Source organism: Diplotaxodon limnothrissa, linkage group LG23, assembly GCF_057381915.1.
Source record: "Diplotaxodon limnothrissa isolate DT_005_m linkage group LG23, D_limnothrissa_male_GT1.1, whole genome shotgun sequence".
Taxonomy (NCBI): Eukaryota; Metazoa; Chordata; class Actinopteri; order Cichliformes; family Cichlidae; genus Diplotaxodon; species Diplotaxodon limnothrissa.
In genome coordinates, this window is record NC_140617.1 from 20,123,376 (window position 1) to 20,141,277 (window position 17,902).

The following is a 17,902-nucleotide window of genomic DNA, read 5'->3' on the forward strand; positions in this document are numbered from 1 at the left end:
GAAGAGCCTCAGGGACACATATAATAAGGAGAAGAGGACAGAGAAGGAGAAGAGGAGTGGGTCTGCAGCAGGATCGGGGAGGAGATGGAAGCTCTTCGCGGTCATGGGGTTTCTAGACCCCTTCCTCACCCCGCGGGAGACTAGCGGCAATATGGTGCGGACCGTGGAGAACTTCTCCCCCGAGGACCAGGGACAGCCCGAAGAGGCAGCAGGGGTGTGTCAGTCAGAAGGTATGTTTACAATGAATTAATGTAGGCAGTTAATTTATGCGTGTTGTCATACAGGAATATATTTTGTTTATTAATAAACAGTATACAGTAGTCCCGCTGATGGACCGTCACTGCCTCGCCTTTAGGGACTCCAGGATAGTCAGCTCCACCGCTGATGGACCGTCCTGGGACCCGTCCCTCGCCCGCCTTCGAGCTGTCCTCCTCTGTGGGCCTGTAAAACACAGCACAAAACACCACAAAGTAATGAGAAGGCTGCAACCAGATTTTCATTTTCAAAATTGAAAAAAAAAAACAGGATATGAACAGATTGGTTGTAGATATTTAGTAAAGGTGATCACAAGGGGATTCAAGCAAGTAAAAAGCTATCAGTGCTTGATGTTCATACCTGTGGGTGCAGCAGCAGGAGCTGAGGGACCAGGGACTGGGGAGCCAGGAGAAGCAACAGGGGAGGACTCTGCTGCATGATTACTTGACTCTATCAAGACAATATTAAATGTTAACAGGTTGAAGACAATAGTCATAGAGAATATTATATTATTATATACTTATTATTATATATAGTGGTCTCTCATTTATTGCAGCACATGAACAGTAGTCACAGTTCTCACAAGTTGATTCTCAAAGTGCAAACCTTTGTCGATGTTAAAACGTAAAAGTATTATGCCGCGCTTTTTCTCCGTCTGCGGCGCCACTTTTGTGTGCCTTTTTCGCTCCCGGTGCAGGTGTCTATTTCCGAATGAGGGTCATAGTTAAGAGTGTTTTTGTGCTGTTTTTTCCTATTGGACGTGATGGTTATCAAAACCAAACATGATAAGTTTGGCAAGCGCAGGAGACACGACACGGAGGACATTTGTCATTTGGGCTGCAGAATGCAATGCGCATTGTTGAAAGCTGTACGGTGCAATAAAAAAAAATCAGCGAAAAGGCGAGGCAGTGACGGTCCATCAGCGGGACTACTATATACTGTTTATTAATAAACAAAATATATTCCTGTATGACAACACGCATAAATTAACTGCCTACATTAATTCAAATTCAAATTCAAATTTTATTTGTCACGTACACAGTCATACACAGTACGATATGTAGTGAAATGCTTGGACAACTGCTCGTGACCTAAAGAAAACAAAAAAGGAAAAGGCTATGAATAAGATAGGAAATAAATATGAAAAATTAAAAAGGGTAAATTTAACTAGGAAGGGATAAAATATAAATTAACTCATTCACTGCCAGCCATTGGCAGTGAATGAGTTAAGGTTAAAAATGAAATAACTGTACAACACAAATTAGAATGAAGGGTAAATTTAACTGGGAAAGAATAAGATAAAATATATAAATTAAAGTTGAAAATAAAATAACTGTACAACAAAATACACAATATAGAACTATATAAGAATGTATGAAGAAATATAAATATAAATAAATATATACACAATAACAGCAGCTGTACAAGTATTAACCGGAAATGAAGAATGTAGTGACCAGTGTTGTGCAATCCACATTATGTCTTGTGCAGTGCAAATATGCTTAAAGTGATTTAACCTCTGGGAGGTCCTAGAAAAATGCATACACTATTGGTCTTAGAGCCACAAATCGACCACGCCATAAAAAGTGCTATAAAAAGATTATATATTAATATTTCTTTCCACTTTAAATTAGCCAGTCTTTTAAAACTACTTCTCCCTGAAATATTCATACAAAGTTTTAATTATAGTTTCGTTGTTGTAAGGGTTAGGGTTAGGGTTAGCACCAACATGTATTTCGATCCACTTTTTTTTTTTTTTTTTTGCAGGAGCATAAAAAGCCCTCCAGGCGGCCAGCTGCTGGCAAGCTCCCCACAAAGACTGAAGGTGGAACGATCACGATCCCTTTAACCGTAATTAATCTGCAGTGAAAAATAGCGTTTATAATGGGTTTCAATGGGGCACAAATCGACCACTAAGACCAATAGTGTAAGTTTGTCTGTAGCTTAGCCACTGAAGCTAATTTCCGGAAGTCATACTGAAATTTTAACAGTAAATGTGACCAAACTTTTTTTTGCAGACTTTCGCTATATTCCATTCAACACAGTGCAAATGGCGTGTATACGAACAATGAAAAATGGCACAAATCAACCCAAGACCACCCAGAGGTTAAGTGATGAAGTGAAAACAATGTCCAGAATGTCCAGTGTGTGTGTAAGAACTGTGAGTGTGGGTCAGTACTGTGTGGTGGTGTGATTGAGAGACCGTATCGCCTGCGGGAAGAAGCTCCTCCTCAGTCTCTCTGTGTTGGTCTTCAGGGAGCGGAATCGCTTTCCTGACCTCAACAGAGAGAACAGTCTGTTGTTGGGATGGCTGAGGTCCTTCACGATCTTCCTGGCCTTGGTCCAGCACCGCCTGCTGTAGATTGAGTGCAGGTCAGGGAGCTCGGAGCGGATGGTGCGCTCAGCTGACCGCACAACCCTCTGTAGAGCTCGTCTGTCCTGCATGGTGCTGTTCCCGAACCAGGTTAAGATGTTTCCCGTCAGGATGCTCTCTATGGTGCACGAGTAAAAGTTCCTGAGCACCTTGGAGGGCAGTTGGAAGTCTCTCAAGCGTCTGAGGTGGTAGAGACGCTGTCGGGCCTTTTTCACCACGGTGTTGATGTGACAGGACCATGACAGGTCCTGCGTGATGTGAACTCCGAGGTATTTGAAGCTGTCCACTCTCTCCACTGGGCACTCGTTGATGACGGGGGTCTGGTAGTTCCTCTCCTGCTTAGTGCTGAAGTCCACTATCAGCTCCTTTGTCTTACTGACGTTTAGAAGGAGGTTGTTCCTCTGTTCCCCCTTCTAGTGTCCAAGTGAGTGAGTGATGTGTGGAGGAGATGAGAGATGGCATCGTCTGTGGAACGATTTGGACGGTAAGCGAACTGTAGTGGGTCCAGTGTGTCTGGTAGTGAAGAAATGATGAAGTCTCTGACCAGGCGTTCAAAGCACTTCATCACTACTGAGGTGAGGGCTACAGGGCGATAGTCATTGAGAGAAGCAGGGTGGGGTTTCTTCGGGACAGGAACAATGATGGACTCTTTGAAGCATGTGGGGATCACCGACTGAGATAAAGAGATGTTGAATATCTCAGTGAACACAGGAGCTAGCTGGTATGCGCAGTCTCTTAGGATGCGACCTGGGATGCCATCTGGTCCTGCTGCTTTCCTGGTGTTCACTCTTTTGAAGGCTCTCCTTACTTCATGCTCGGAGATGACGAGCACGTTTCCGGTGCTGGCAGTATCTTCCTGTCTGCAGCCGTTAGCGCCGCTAGCACTAGCATTGTTGGAGTCCTTAGCTGCAGCCTCGAAGCGAGCATAGAAAGTGTTCAGCTTGTCTGCCAGAGTCACGGTCGCGTTCGTCATACCGGTTGTTGGTGCTTTATAGTCCGTTATTGTCCTTAGTCCCCGCCATAGGCTCCTAGAGTCACTCTGTTGGAGTTGTGACTCTAGTTTCCTCCCGTAGCGCTGCTTCGCCTCTTTCACCGCCCTCCGCACGTTATATGACGCGGCTTCGTATGGGTCCATGTCCCCCGTCGTGAGTCCCGTGTTGTAGGCAGCGGTGCGGGATCTCAGAGCGTCGCGGATGGTTTTATCCACCCACGGCTTCTGGTTGGGAAACGTTGTGATAGTCTTTGTCTCCACGGTATCATCCGCTAGTTTCCCGATGAATCCCACAACCGCTTCCGTAAACACGTTGACATCATCATCAGAGCTGTTTCTGAACATGCCCCAGTCTGCGTCATCGAGTGCGTCCTGTAACGCGGCCACCGATTGATCCGTCCAGCGCGCGACCTTCCTCTGAACCGGAACTTCCTGTTTCAGCCTTTGTTTGTATTTTGGCATGAGGAAGATGGCGGCGTGATCAGATTTGCCAAACGGAGGGCGGGATTGTGCCTTGTAGCCATCCTTGACCGTAGTGTAGCAGTGGTCCAGTGTCCTTTCACCTCTGGTGGGGCAGGTGATGTGTTGATAAAAGTTCAGCGCTGCGCGTTTGAGGTTGGCGCTATTAAAGTCCCCCGTCACAATAAGCGCAGCGTCCCGGTGTTGTGTCTGATGCTGTGTGAGTGCCTAATGCAGCTCGCATAAGGCGGTGACCGTGTCCGCTTGTGGTGGAATATAAACGGCACTTATAATGACCGATGTAAATTCCCGAGGTAGATAAAAAGGACGACACATGATGGACAGTAGTTCCAGATTTGGTGTGCAGGAGCGTGTGAGAGGAACGACGTTCGTACTGTTGCACCAGTTGTTGTTCACCATTAAACATACGCCGCCTCCCCTTGACTTCCCCGAGTCCCGTGTCCTGTCCATGCGGTGAACCGAGAAGAACTCGGCCGGCTGGATGGCGTGGTCCGGCACCGCTGGGTTCAGCCATGTCTCGGTGAAGCAGAGGAGATTGCAGTCCCGAATGTCTCTCTGGAACTTTATCCTGGCCCTGAGGTCATCAAGCTTGTTCTCCAGTGACTGGACGTTGGCGAGCAGGATGCTAGGCAGAGGTGTGCGGTGTGCACGAGCTCTCAGCCTGTTCCTGACGCCGGCTCGCTTCCCTCTAGGCCGCCGCCGCTTCCCTTTGTTCTCCCTCAAGATCTCACTCGGCCAGCTCGGATCCGGAGTTAAAAACTTCGAATTATGAGTACATTGTATACCAATAGAAACAAGAGTGTCACTGTCATACCTAATGTACCCAATGGTGATGATTTTGCCGATTTAGAAACGCTGAAAACTAACTTAAAAAACAAAGACAAAGAAAAAGTGGTCAGAGCAGTCGTGACGGCAGCCGACCTCACCGGCGCCATCTTACATCTTACATCATTGTAAACATACCTTCTGACTGACACACCCCTGCTGCCTCTTCGGGCTGTCCCTGGTCCTCGGGGGAGAAGTTCTCCACGGTCCGCACCATATTGCCGCTAGTCTCCCGCGGGGTGAGGAAGGGGTCCAGAAACCCCATGACCGCGAAGAACTTCCATCTCCTCCCCGATCCTGCTGCAGACCCACTCCTCTTCTCCTTCTCTGTCCTCTTCTCCTTATTATATGTGTCCCTGAGGCTCTTCCACTTTCTCCTGCAGATGTCCTCTGAATAAACGCATTATCTGGTTAGCGTACCACACTGTATATAGGAACATAGTGAAGACAAGTTACTTAAGAGAGTAAAAAGAGGTTAGTTTATTTTGGAGTAGAGCTCCATTTATTATGAAAAATTTAAAAAGACAGGAACACTCTTTAGAGGTTTGTGGGTGGCTCTTAAAAGAGCCGTTGTGGGGAAGTCACTCGGACTTCAAACAGGCTACTCCTTTGGTTGCCAAGACACAGCTCCCTCTGTCGAGAAGTGAGCCATGAATTTCTCCCTCACCAGGACAGCCTCTCTGGAGGAGTTGTTTGCTGCCATACGACCCAGGCCTTGCAACGGCTCCACCACAGCAGGTGCCACACCTCTCACAGCAGGTGCCCCTCTCTCGTCCACACAGAGCACACTTCTCCGCAATTTCAGGACGGCGCTCCATAGCGCGCCGATACAACCTCCACTGTGAGGAGAGGATACCGAAGGCACCCTCCACTATCATCCTGGCCCTGGAAAGGCGATAGTTAAAGATCCTCTTCTCTAAAGGGAGGAGGCGTCCAGGGAAAGGTCTCATGAGCTCACGCCGCAGCGGGAATGCTTCATCAGCCACAAAGACATGGGGCTGATGAAGAGCGTCAGGTTCACATGTAAAGTCAATGGAAAGGCGCGATGACCCACGCCTTTCCAGCCTCTACCTGGTGTTCTCCACCAGGTAGAGGCTGGTCAGGAGGCAGATGGAGAGTCCCAGCCCGAAGAGCCTGACCAAAGGTGGAGTTGGCCAGAATATCACCGTCGCTGGTCCTCCTGTACCCCCCAACATCAATGACGCGGAAGCGATGCTCTGCATCCACAACTGCAAGGAGAACAATGGAAAAAGTTCCCTTGTAGTTGTGGAACATGGATCCTGAGTTGGGGGGTGCCTTCGTCTGGACGTGCTTCCCATCCAGAGCTCCACAGCAGAGAGGGAAGTTTCAGCGCTCCTGGAATCCCTCTGCGATGGACCGCCAGTCTTCAGTTGAAGGCACAGCCATGAAATCGTCCACTAGACAGTCCCAGATGGCTGTCGCTACCTGGGGGATGATCTAGCTCACCGTGGACACACCGACTCGAAAACTGAACGCGATGGTCCTGAAGGAGTCCCCGGTGGCAAGGAACCTGGACAAAATTGTTTAAAATGAGTATTATGTGTACTGCAGTTACAAAATACATTATTGAAATTACAAAATTACAAATTACAAAACATAAATCTTACATAAAACATTTTGTAATTATAAGGATATATTAGATATAATCTAAAACAGTCAGTGGTGATTATATACAAATATTCAACTATCCCAGAATTAAACCAGGTCTAAATAAAAAAAAAGGAGTGAGTATCACTACAAAGATTAACCCACAGTGGTCCTAATACCAGTTTGATATCAGGCTGTTTAATACTGAAGCTTTGGGACCTTATGTCCAGTTTCTTTTCTGACCATTTCCTTGGCTTCAGTTGTGGATTAGATTAGTTTGGAATATGGCTCTGGGATGGTTTTACACTCATTTTTGAGACTTTTTGTCAGACTTAGCGTTAGACTTGGTTTGAGACTCATTATGCACTTTTTTTGTTCATTTGTTTGTTTCAGACTATTTTGACTTTGGCTCAAACTAGGTTTTACACTATATTGGAGTGTTTTTTTGGCATTTGAACTGGTTTAAAATCTGGCTTTCAAACAGTGGCTGTCGTGTTTTTCGATGTCAGGCCCTGTCTTGGACAGGAAATCAGGAATGATCAGACACCTCCTCGTGGTGTTGCTGACGGAAAAGAATGTAAACACGTGTGAAGTTTTTACCCCATAGTTGTTGACCGCGCTCACTCAATGTGTCCTCAAAGCCTCACAGACATGCTGAATGCATTTTATTCAGGAAGTTTAAAGCTGCATTCTTTACATTAACAGCCTTCAACGTTTAGCTGTGATAGTCAGAGACCGATGTTCCTCACAAAGACACGGAAAGTGCAAACGAGGTGACTCACTGGATTCTCAGAAACTGGGACAAACTACTTTCTCTTATATGAAAGAGAGCGAGGCCATTCATGCATCCTGGATGTTTTCTCTCCTCTGTGTCTGCTGGCCTCGCACGCCCTCCCTCACTCAGCTGTCTTCACTTTTGATCGCCCACACCCTATTTATCCTGATAGAAAAAGAGAGAGAGAGAGAGATGAGTCATTCACACATTATTCACTTTTCTCTCAAAGACACACGCATTTGGTCTTCTCTCCTTGTGAGGCCCATCGATCAGTCTGAAACCACACACAATGTCCTCACAAAACAATGTCCTCACAGGTGTACTCACAAAACACAATACAAAGGTGTGGGAAGGAGAAAGCAAACACTCACACAATCTGTGGTTTTCTCCCTGAGAATACTAATAGACTTGTCAGAATAAAACTAAAACTATAGATATCCAGTCTTTTAAACGCATACAAACTACAAGATAAAAGTTCCTGAGTCAAATATTTTGTGTGATAAATTACTTCATTTTGTTGGTCAGTTGACAGTGAATCTCTTGGTATATTAAACTGATGTCATTTTGTTGGATGTTGAATGGTAGTTGAGCATTGGGTGATGAATTAGTGGGCTTGCTTGTGATAAATATTAATTTGGTGGATCAATAAATTGGGAAGTTGTCAGTCTCGTTAATTAGATTAATTTGTTGGTGATACTTTAGTCTAGATCAACAGAGATCTACACATTTATGGTGAGCCATGACTTTTACACAAAGACTAGCAGAGACGATGACCACACTGCTGACAGATACAGTTCTTCTTCACTCCTTCCTTCCTGGGTGAAGAACTACATATAAAAACTGTACTGTTAGCAAATTGTACACATATTATCAAAAGTAAAGCTGCTTATTCTGCTGAAAAACATAACCGTTAGTATTATATTGATTAGTATTACTGCAGCAGATGTTTTGGGGGGTTTTCGGAGAGGGGTGAGGGGAGGCTCAGATTAAACAAGAGCAAGGGCTATACTAAAACTAAAGCTTTTTCCTAATATGACCTTTAGCCACATGATTGGACCAGATGTGCCTGGTTTTGTTGTTATCTATTGTCCAGCTGGACCTTACTCAGCATTTCTGTCTGATTTTGCAGACTTTTTATGTGATTTAGTGCTCAGCTCAGGTAAAATAAATATTGTGGGTGACTTTCACATCCATGTAGATACTAAAAATGACAGCTTCAACACGGTATTTAATCTATTATTAGACTCAATTGGCTTCTCTCAACATATAAAAGAACCCACCCACCACTTTAATCACACTCTAGATCTTGTTCTAACATATGTCATAGAACCTGAACATTTAACAGTGTTTCCTGAAAACCCTCTTTTGTCCTGTTATTTCCTAAAAACATTTAAATTTACAATAATGGATTACCCTCCATTGCCCCACCCAGGGACTCCAAGAAGGCTGGGGACTCTGAACTGCCGCTCGGCGCATAAGTGCAGACGACGGTCAGGACCCGTTCCCCGACACTAAGGTGAAGGGAACAAACCCTCTCGTCCACTGGGAGAAACCCCAACATACCAGCAGCAAGCCAAGTGGATACCAAGATACCCACCCCAGCCTGCTGCCTCTCACCAAGGGCAACTCCAGACTGAGACAGAGTCCAGCCCCTCTCCAGGAGGCTGGTTCCAGAACCCAGGCCTTAAGGTGAGCCCGACTATATCTAGCCGGTACCTCTCAACCTACCACGTACTAGCTCAGGCGCCTTCCCCACCAGAAAGGTGACATTCTATGCCCCAATTGCCAGTCTTAGTAGCTGGGGATTGGTCCGCCAGGACCTCCCCTCCTGGCCGCCGCCCGGATCACATTGCACCTGACCCCTACAGTGCCTCCTGCGGGTGGGGGGCCTGCAGGAGGTGGGCCCATGTCCCTTTTTTGGGCTGTGCCCGGCTGGGCCCCATGGACTAAGGCCCCTATCCCGGGCAGGGTGAACTGTTTCCTCGATGGTCTGAATCGCTCTTTGTCTTGTCTCTCACCCAGGACCACCAATTTGCCATGAGAGACCCTACCAGGGGATAAAACCCTAGCCCCTGGGATCCCTGGGACACACAAACCCCTCCACCACGATGAGGTAGCGATTCGCGGCGGGGAAGCTTACAGCACCTGACAAGTTTTTATTTAAATATATAAACAATAGTGTAATTAAAATGGTTACACCTGAACCCCAGCCATCTTTTAGGCTTCACCTCAGCTAACCAGAGTCCCTGAACTCAACATCTGGACTGATTTTGTCCTAATGGAGCCTTTTGGATATTCCAAAAGGCTCCATTTCTACAAGAAATATGGATGCTGTGAGGTTAATTTACTAACAGACTCACTAGGAAGTCTGTACTCTAGTTTTTGTGAGTGAAAATAAAATGTTATTAGTTTATGGATGCAGCGTACTAAGTTTGCTAGCAACAGCTGTTAACTTAGCACTCCATTTTCTCTTCCAAATAAGGTCACTTCTGGCTTCCAACTAACATGGTGATAGCCATTAAGCCAAGTCCACAAACCAGCAAGTGATGTAATGATGGCTATGTCCTTTCTTACTATGATTTCGTGTTGGTTTAATTTTATATTGATTAGTTCCTGCATTTAATCAGTGATCTAGCTGGTTTGTGAAGGAACCTTCATGTGCGTTCCTGCTTTTTAAAATGTGGTTTTCACTGACCCGCCAACAATGAACACAGACATATTCCATTATTGTGAAACTCCATGGCAACAAACTGAGCTTAATTAGCGAGGGGGAAAAAAAAGTCTTAAAGACCGAACAAGTGAAAGAGGTGGAGATGAATACAGAGTGATGTGAATATGAACCAGCTGTGTGTGTGTGTGTGTGTGTGTGTGTGTGTGTGTGTGTGTGTGTGTGTGTGTGTGTGTGTGTGTGTGTGTGTGTGTGTGTTTGGGCGTTAATGTTGGTGGAAATATGTTGTATGCCTTCAGCACTCCAGCTTCAGCTTCATTTTTTTCGTTGCTTCAAAGTGCTGCTCAAACACATAGTGTTTTTATTAAAGCCTTAAACACCTTTTCCTCTCAAAGGACACAATGACTCCAGCAGCAGTTTCAGTTGTGTCACTAATTCAGTTTAGAGTTAAAACATGAATACATTTTTTAAAATTAATAATTCTGGGAAACTTCCTAGCGTGACGGACTGTTCCTTTAAGTGATGATAAACGAGGCGTCCAGCGGCTTTGGGTTTCATCACCCTCACCTCCCCCATCAGAGGCACACACTTTCATGCAGCTCTGTCAAAGCTGCCGCTTACTCTCCGGCTTTTTGTGTGTGGTTTTCTGTGTGTGTATGTGTGTGTATAATGAGTGTGTAACCGTGATTGTGTGTCTCTAAACGTATCCGTGTGTGTGTGTCTGTGTGTGTGTGTGTGGCTGCCTAACACGATGCTGAAGATGACGGATTGAATTGCTAATGCGCCTCAGGGATTGTGTGCGTGTGTGTATCTGTGTGTGTATGTGTGTGTGGTTCGTCTGGCTGGCAAGCATGCGAGGCTGTTTAGCGAGCGAGACGAGCAGCGCTGCCGATGAATATTTAAACAGAGAGAGAGAGAGAGAGAGAGAGCAGCCATCATTTATTGATGTTGGTGAAGGGAAAGATGAATAGCCTGTCTGTGTACACAGCGCTGGAGAGGAGTGTGTGCTGGAAACAGCCGGCATCCGAGCGCAAGTCGACTCTGAGGCTGTATGGGAAACTGCAGAAGCCTGAATGTGAGGCTTCAGAACAGGAATCTTCTTGATCTTTGCAAGATTTGGTAAAAGTTTCTTAGATCATCTAAGAATTTGTTACGAGCATTGTTTTGAATCCAGACTCACCAGTTTCAACCAAAAGTTTGGAGCTGATATCAAAAAAGTGTTCCACTGCTGACATAAACTTTGTGAAAGTCAGATGTTTCAATAAACAACTTTTGGTTGGTTATTAGCATTGCTCAATTGTCCAGTCATTAAAACTGAAAGTTCCTAAGAGTTAAAAACAGTTAAAAGCAGTCTACATTCCAATAAAATGATCAGTGTAGCTATGTCTGTGAAGGTTCTCAGTCATCCAGGTCATAGTCAGATCGTAGTCAGATCCTTTGACTACGATCAGTGTAGCTGTTCTCCCAGGTGTTACAGTAAAGTTTAATGAAAAGACATACACTGTCACGGTCCTGGGCCTGTGGCCCAGTGTTTTGATTCTACATTATTGTTTATTGGGTTCTGTTTTGCTTTTCTAGATTTCTTGTCCTTCTGAGTTGTGATTTCTAGCTCTTAGGTTTAGTTCTACCCTCATGTTCCTCCTGTTTCCTCTGTACTGTGTTAGTATTGTCTCTGAATCCTGCCTGTGGAGTTCCTGTTTTACTTTGAAGGTCTTGTCTCATGTTAGCGTATTCTGTTTTACTTCCTTGTCCTTACTAGCCTAATGAGTCCCAGCTGTGTGCCCACCTGTTCCTCGTTTCCTCATGTGCCTGCCAGTGTATTTTAGTCCCTGTCAGTTAGTTCTTGTTGTTGCATTGTTAACGTCAGTCCACCCTCATGCTGTGTGGATCTCCCTGTGTTTCCTGTGAGTTTATGTTGTTTCCCAGTTTAGTTTAGCTTGCTTGGTATGCTTGTTTTCCCGTGCCAGCAAATAAAGCTGAGTATTTTGAGTTCATCCCTCCAGTCTGAGTCCTGCATTTTGGGTCCACCACTCCTGCTTGCCTGCCTGCCACACAGCCAACCATGACAGAACGATGCGACCATTACATGGACCCAGCAGACAGTGAGCTGTATGAGCGCCAGGAAGCAGCCATTGCCCAGCTGGAGGAGGAGCTCCGGTGGAAGCCATGGCACGCTCCAGATTTTGAGCACATATTCCGTGGAACTCGGCTGGCTTTTGGAGGTCCCCGAAGTTGCCAAAAGCCTCCGCCTGTTGCCCCGCTCGCATCCAAGCCTGGGCCGCTTCAGGTGGGAGTGCTCCGTTTTTCTTCTGATGCTCACGCTCCAGCCTCTGCATTGCCGTCCCGCAAGTCAGAGGCTCAGCTGTACACCCCGTCATATTCCTCACCTCAGAGGAAGCGGCGCTCATGCCGCCGTCACTTTTCACCTGCTGAGCAACTCCCAGTGGTGAGTTATAATGACTGCCTTTTACACATTTCACCTGAAGCCATAACTGAAAAGAACAATAAACTCACCCCAGACACTGTTGGAATCTCCTTTTTGGATGATGAAATTGACTGGGAAAATTACTTTCATTTAGCTCCCTGGGATGGGGGTTTAATTAAGGACAAGTCACACACTTCAAAACCTTCAAACTCTACTAAAACAAAGACTGTAAAATGTGGTGGGAAAGATGCAAAATGTATTTTTGATAGGCCTGTTTTTGTTGACCCGGTACATATTAACCCTGAGCCTGCCCATTCTAAGACTGTTTTTTCTGAGCCTGCTCCTTTGCCTGCTCGTGTTCCTGCTGCCAGGGCAGCTTGGGCCCAGCGTAACCCTGCACCCGTACCAGTTCCTCGGGTGAGGGAGGCTGAGGTCCAGTTGGTCCCTGCTCTGGTTTCCAGGCCGGCTGAGGCTCTGTCCGTTTCTGCACCCGTACCAGCTCCTTGGGTGGGAACAGCAGCTGCCCAGCCATTGCCGGTGCCTGTCCCGGCTTCCAGGGTGAGGGGGGGCCGTGAACCAGTCCACCCCTGCACCCACGCCGGTCTCCAGGGTGAGGTCAGCCAGGATACAGCCCGTCTCCGCACCCGTACCTACTCCTCAGGTGGGAGCGTCCAGTGTCCAGCAGGTGCCTCATGTTTTGGAGGCTTAGGAGAACTAGTACAGCTTAATGCTTATCCACCACCACCACAAACTTCATTACAACAACCACCACTCCATCCTCTGCTTCAGTCTATAGCTCAGTCATTAGCTCTGTTAGCAGCCCAGTCCATAGTTCAATTTCCTGTGTTACCGTTAGCTCAGCCCTTAGCACACTGTGCAGCTCTGCCATCTCCCCAGTGTTCAGCTCAGTCATTTGTTCCACCACCTGCTCAGCCTTCTGTTCAGCCAGTGGTCTCTGCCCCTACTGGTCATGCCACACCAGCTGGAGGGCCCGAGGAGCCCGTCCAGCCTCATGCCACGTCGGCTGGGGGGCCCGAGGAGCCCGTCCAGCCACCACCTGGGGCTGCCACGCCGTGGCCTGCAGCGCCTACGCCGTTGCCTCTGCTTCTGCGTCGGCCTCGCCTGGTCCAGCCTCTGCTTCTGCGTCGGCCTCGCCTGGTCCAGCCTCTGCTTCTGCGCCGGCCTCGCCTGGTCCTGCCTCTGCTTCTGCGTCGGCCTCGCCTGGTCCTGCGGCTGCCACGCCGCCGCCGAAGCCACGTTCTGCACCTCGGAATCGCCGGCCACTTTCCGGGCCACCAGCTGGACATCATCGCCATCGAGGTCGGCCCCCAGAACTGTTTCCCCGTCGCCGCCGTTGCCGCCCGCACGGTCGGCCCCCAGAACTGTTTCCCCATTGCCGTCCGCATGGGTCCACCACTCCTGCTTGCCTGCCTGCCACACAGCCAACCATGGCATACACGAAAGGAGACAATTAATGAAGTTTAACAGAGATCAGCGTTAGCAGGAATTTAGCTAGCTAGTTCACATCTGGAGATGATATTCCATTTTCTGGATGAAGTTAGAGGTACTAATTGGAAGGTTGGTGGTGTCATCCCTGGCTGCTCCAGTCTGTAGGCTGCAGTATCATTCAGCAAGATACCGAACCCCAAGTTCCTCTCAGTAAATCCATTGTTGTGTGAATGTGTTAGACCACTTGGACATGGGGAAAAAGTGCTTGTATAAATGTGCGCGTAAATTGCTGTATAAGATATTTTGTGATTTGAGTGCTCAAGTGGAATAGAAAAGAATTGTATAAGAATGACTCAATTAACCATGAAAAAAGTTTTTAAAAAAGTAAATACTGCTTTAACTTTGGAGCTGAATGTCCAGGAACTTCCCCAGAAGTGGAAGATCTCCCAGTTTTCTCTTGGTCCCACCAGATTTGTGATGTTTTCCTTTTTTTGTTTGTTTGTTATGGGCCTGAGATAGGCTTCCCACGGAAGCCTATCTATCTCAGAGCCACGATGAAGTTGTGGGTTGGCATTTTCTCACTGGTCTGCCTGGCCTGGTCCACAGGAGCTTCTCTTTTCTGTACTTTCCTTCCTGCACCTGCTCCGAGTTAACGCATTAGAATGCTATTTTAAGGCTGGCTGGCTACTGCTGTTCTCCACCAGATTATCGTCACTGGTATGGTAGTAATCAAGCAATCTTTGAAACTAGCAGTTTATTGTGCTATCTTTCTAGTCATCCATTGGAAGACAGTTTGAATGGACAAACCTGCCACTCTAACCTGAGCCTAATCAACAGGTATGTTGATGTCTGTACCTGCAAAGGAATGGAAAGTACTTACCTGTAAATCACATGCCTGCCCACCTTCTACCATTGCATTCCCAGGCATGTTAGAATCCTGCCTGCCTACTGATAACCCCTCTGAAACTTTAATTCCAGTCTGTAACCTTTGAATTAAGTCACAAGTTCAAGGCTATCGCTTCATAGTCACCTTGGCCACTTATAACAGGTTTGCTTTTCTCTGTTAAAGCTTACAGTAACGTTCCTGCTGTGAAACCTCCCTTTCAACCTATTAACTTCTTCCAAGTAAATCCACTTTTGCATTAAAACAAAATAAATAAAATTTTTAGGTCTATTTTCTCTGTTAATTTTGAGTCAAAACATGACAAGTTTCTTATAATCTATTTACACATCATGGGCAATGCCCTACAACCATCAAATCAGTTGTCCTGAATGTCTAGCCTGGACTTCATTAAGTGTAATGGTTTAGAGCTTGATTACATAGTTACTACCACCCGCAACCTGTCACAGTGTAATGTTAGAAATTACAGGTTTGTTTTGTTTTGTTTTTTGGTCATAAGCAGAGAGTCCTTGCTAGCGCTGGCCTTAGAGAGTAAATGTGACGAAAGTATTCAGGAGAAAACGCCGCGTATACATTGTTTATCATGACTCTGGTTTTATGTGGCCTATCAACACAATTTTAAAAACTGGTATATATCATCTTGTTGCTTTGTCATCTTGAAGTGGTCATGTGATTGGTTTACCACGATTACTTTAATTCTTCCTCATTCAAACAGCAGCACTCATGCGATTGTTTTGCCCCCTCAGCTCCAGGTGTTGTGCCAAACAGTGATTGTCTGCCAGAAAGTGATTGCCGTCCATGGGAGTGCACACAGCTGCTTAAAGCTGTAGCGCCCAGATTACTTACTTAGACAGCTACTTCAACTGCAAATCCATGCGAGTCTCACATTCCATCCCAAACAGACTCTGTTGAATTGAAATCTTGTGACAATGGAGGCCATTTGAGTACAGTGAACTTCACATGATCAAGAAACCAGTTTGATTTCAGCTTTGTGAAATAGTGAGTCCTGCTGGAAGCTGTTGTAGACTGTGGTCATAAAGGGATGGACATGGTCAGCAACAATACTCAGCAGGTAGGCTCTGGTGGTTAAACAATGCTGCCTTGGTACTAATGAGTGCAAAGAGTGCCACAAAATTATATCCCACACCATAACATGACCAGCAGTCTGAGATGTTGGTGATAGGCAAGACGGGTCCATCATTTCCTGGTAACATGCAACTGACTCCCTTTAGGAGTCTACCTCAAATGGAAATTAGATAAACTGCAGGGTTTTTCTTTATTTCTCAATATCATCCAGTTATTACTACAAGCTCAGCAAGCTCAAACAAACAAACAACAAAAACACATCCCTTCAAATCAGCCTAGTTGCATGAGGGTGAATCTGCAAATAAAGTTAGAATCATTGAATCGAGTCTTGAGATGCCAGTTTAGGAGGTGGGATTGACAACTGAATGTTAAATATGCGGTTTTATGACCTATATAGAACCACCACTAGGGGTGATCAAAAATGTGGGTTTTGTTGCTGCAAAGCAGGAGCTTCGTCCATCTTTATAAACAATCCCTTGGCTAAACTAAGCTAGTAACTTAACTGTAACTTATCTTAATGTTACTTACTGTTACTGTGGAAGCTGTAGGCTCTTTCTTTATTATAGCGATTCATCAGGCTCAGTTAAAAACATTCTTTTGGAGGCATTTCCACATCAATTAAGGGACTAAATTTGAAGTTAATGGTGCATTAACCATTATATAAACCCATTAATCACAGCCTATACAGCTCAGTGAAATGGATGCTGGAGTTTGGCTTTGCGTCATGAAAAACTTCCTCCATCACTTTCACCCTCTGCTTTTGCTTCACTGGCACAATAATTGCTGCTTCTCTCAGCTCTCATCTTTCAAAGAGAAAGAGGAAGGGAGGTCGTTTAATGTTTACACGTCAACAGGAAGGCAAGAGGGCAAAGGTCAGTGGGGGTGACCTCCGAGGCGGTGCTGACAGCAGGAGACAAACAAACACAAAGAGAAAAGAAGGAGAGGAAAAAGGTTTGGAGGAATGCACGAGGGTAAGCGAGTATGTGTCTGCATGTGTGTGGGAGAGAGAGAGAATAATGGAGGAGGGAATCAAGACAGTTTCAAGGCTCCCCCTTTCTATTCGCTCGCTCGCCCTCGTTGTCTTGCTCTCTCTCTATCGCACATACACACACACACGCTGCCAGACAAGGTCTCACACACACACACACACACACACACACACACACACACACACACACACACACACGTTTTCATGCTTCACTGCCAAAGCCTTCAACGGTCTCTTTTCTCTCTCGCTCTCTTTCTCGCTGAAATGCAGACACTTGCTCGCTCGCTCGCCGCTGCACTCGTCTGACCTGCTCGCTCTCTTTCCAGGGAGGGAAAATGAGGAAATCAATTAGACTCCCCACCTCCTCCTTCTCCCCCCGCCTCCTCCCTCCCCCCTTCAGTCCTTTCTGATGTGGGCGATTTCATCCGGCACGGACCCGACTTCTCGTCTTTCAGATCTTCTGGTGTTTTGTTACGTTCAGTTTTTAGATGTTCAACTAGAAGTGCTGCGACTGATGCAGGCGGAGGGTTTATGAAGGTTTAACATATCATATGGAGCAGAAATAAGAGTGCAGGATCAGCCTTTAACATTTATCCTGAAAGTTTTAACAAAATGTTAAAAATGTTCTACCAAAATATCCGTCTTTTAAACAACAAAAACAAAACATAATTTCAGCTACACTGAGTTATTCAAATATATACAAAAATCATTGACTTCAGTAGCTACTTGAATCAGAGCTGGGAGGTTAAATTCTGATGCAAACGGTCTTTCAAGATGACCAAATGGAGGACTGCTCAATGACACCATTTCACAAAAAAAGCAGGAACGTATACAGCGGTTCATTGAAACACATCTGTCTGGTCAAGCAGTCACTCTTGGCCCAGATGTGGTCCCAGCTATCTGTGAGAGGCACCTCTGGCTGTAGCCCAAGTGAAAACAAAGAGATGGACTGTGCTTTCACCCTGGTAGATTCTTTAGCCATGTTTGCATCTGCTATACCAGATGAGTTTGTGAATGAAGATCAGTGTGGTGGTTTACCAATTATTCCCCATATGCCAGTAGAGCATCTAAGAGCAG

General features: G+C 46.1%; 1 pseudogene; it reads right to left on the minus strand.

The window, feature by feature from the left end:
* Nucleotides 1–337: 337 nt before the first annotated feature.
* LOC146607927 (uncharacterized) lies at nucleotides 338–12,933 on the minus strand (annotated as a pseudogene).
* Nucleotides 12,934–17,902: the final 4,969 nt, after the last annotated feature.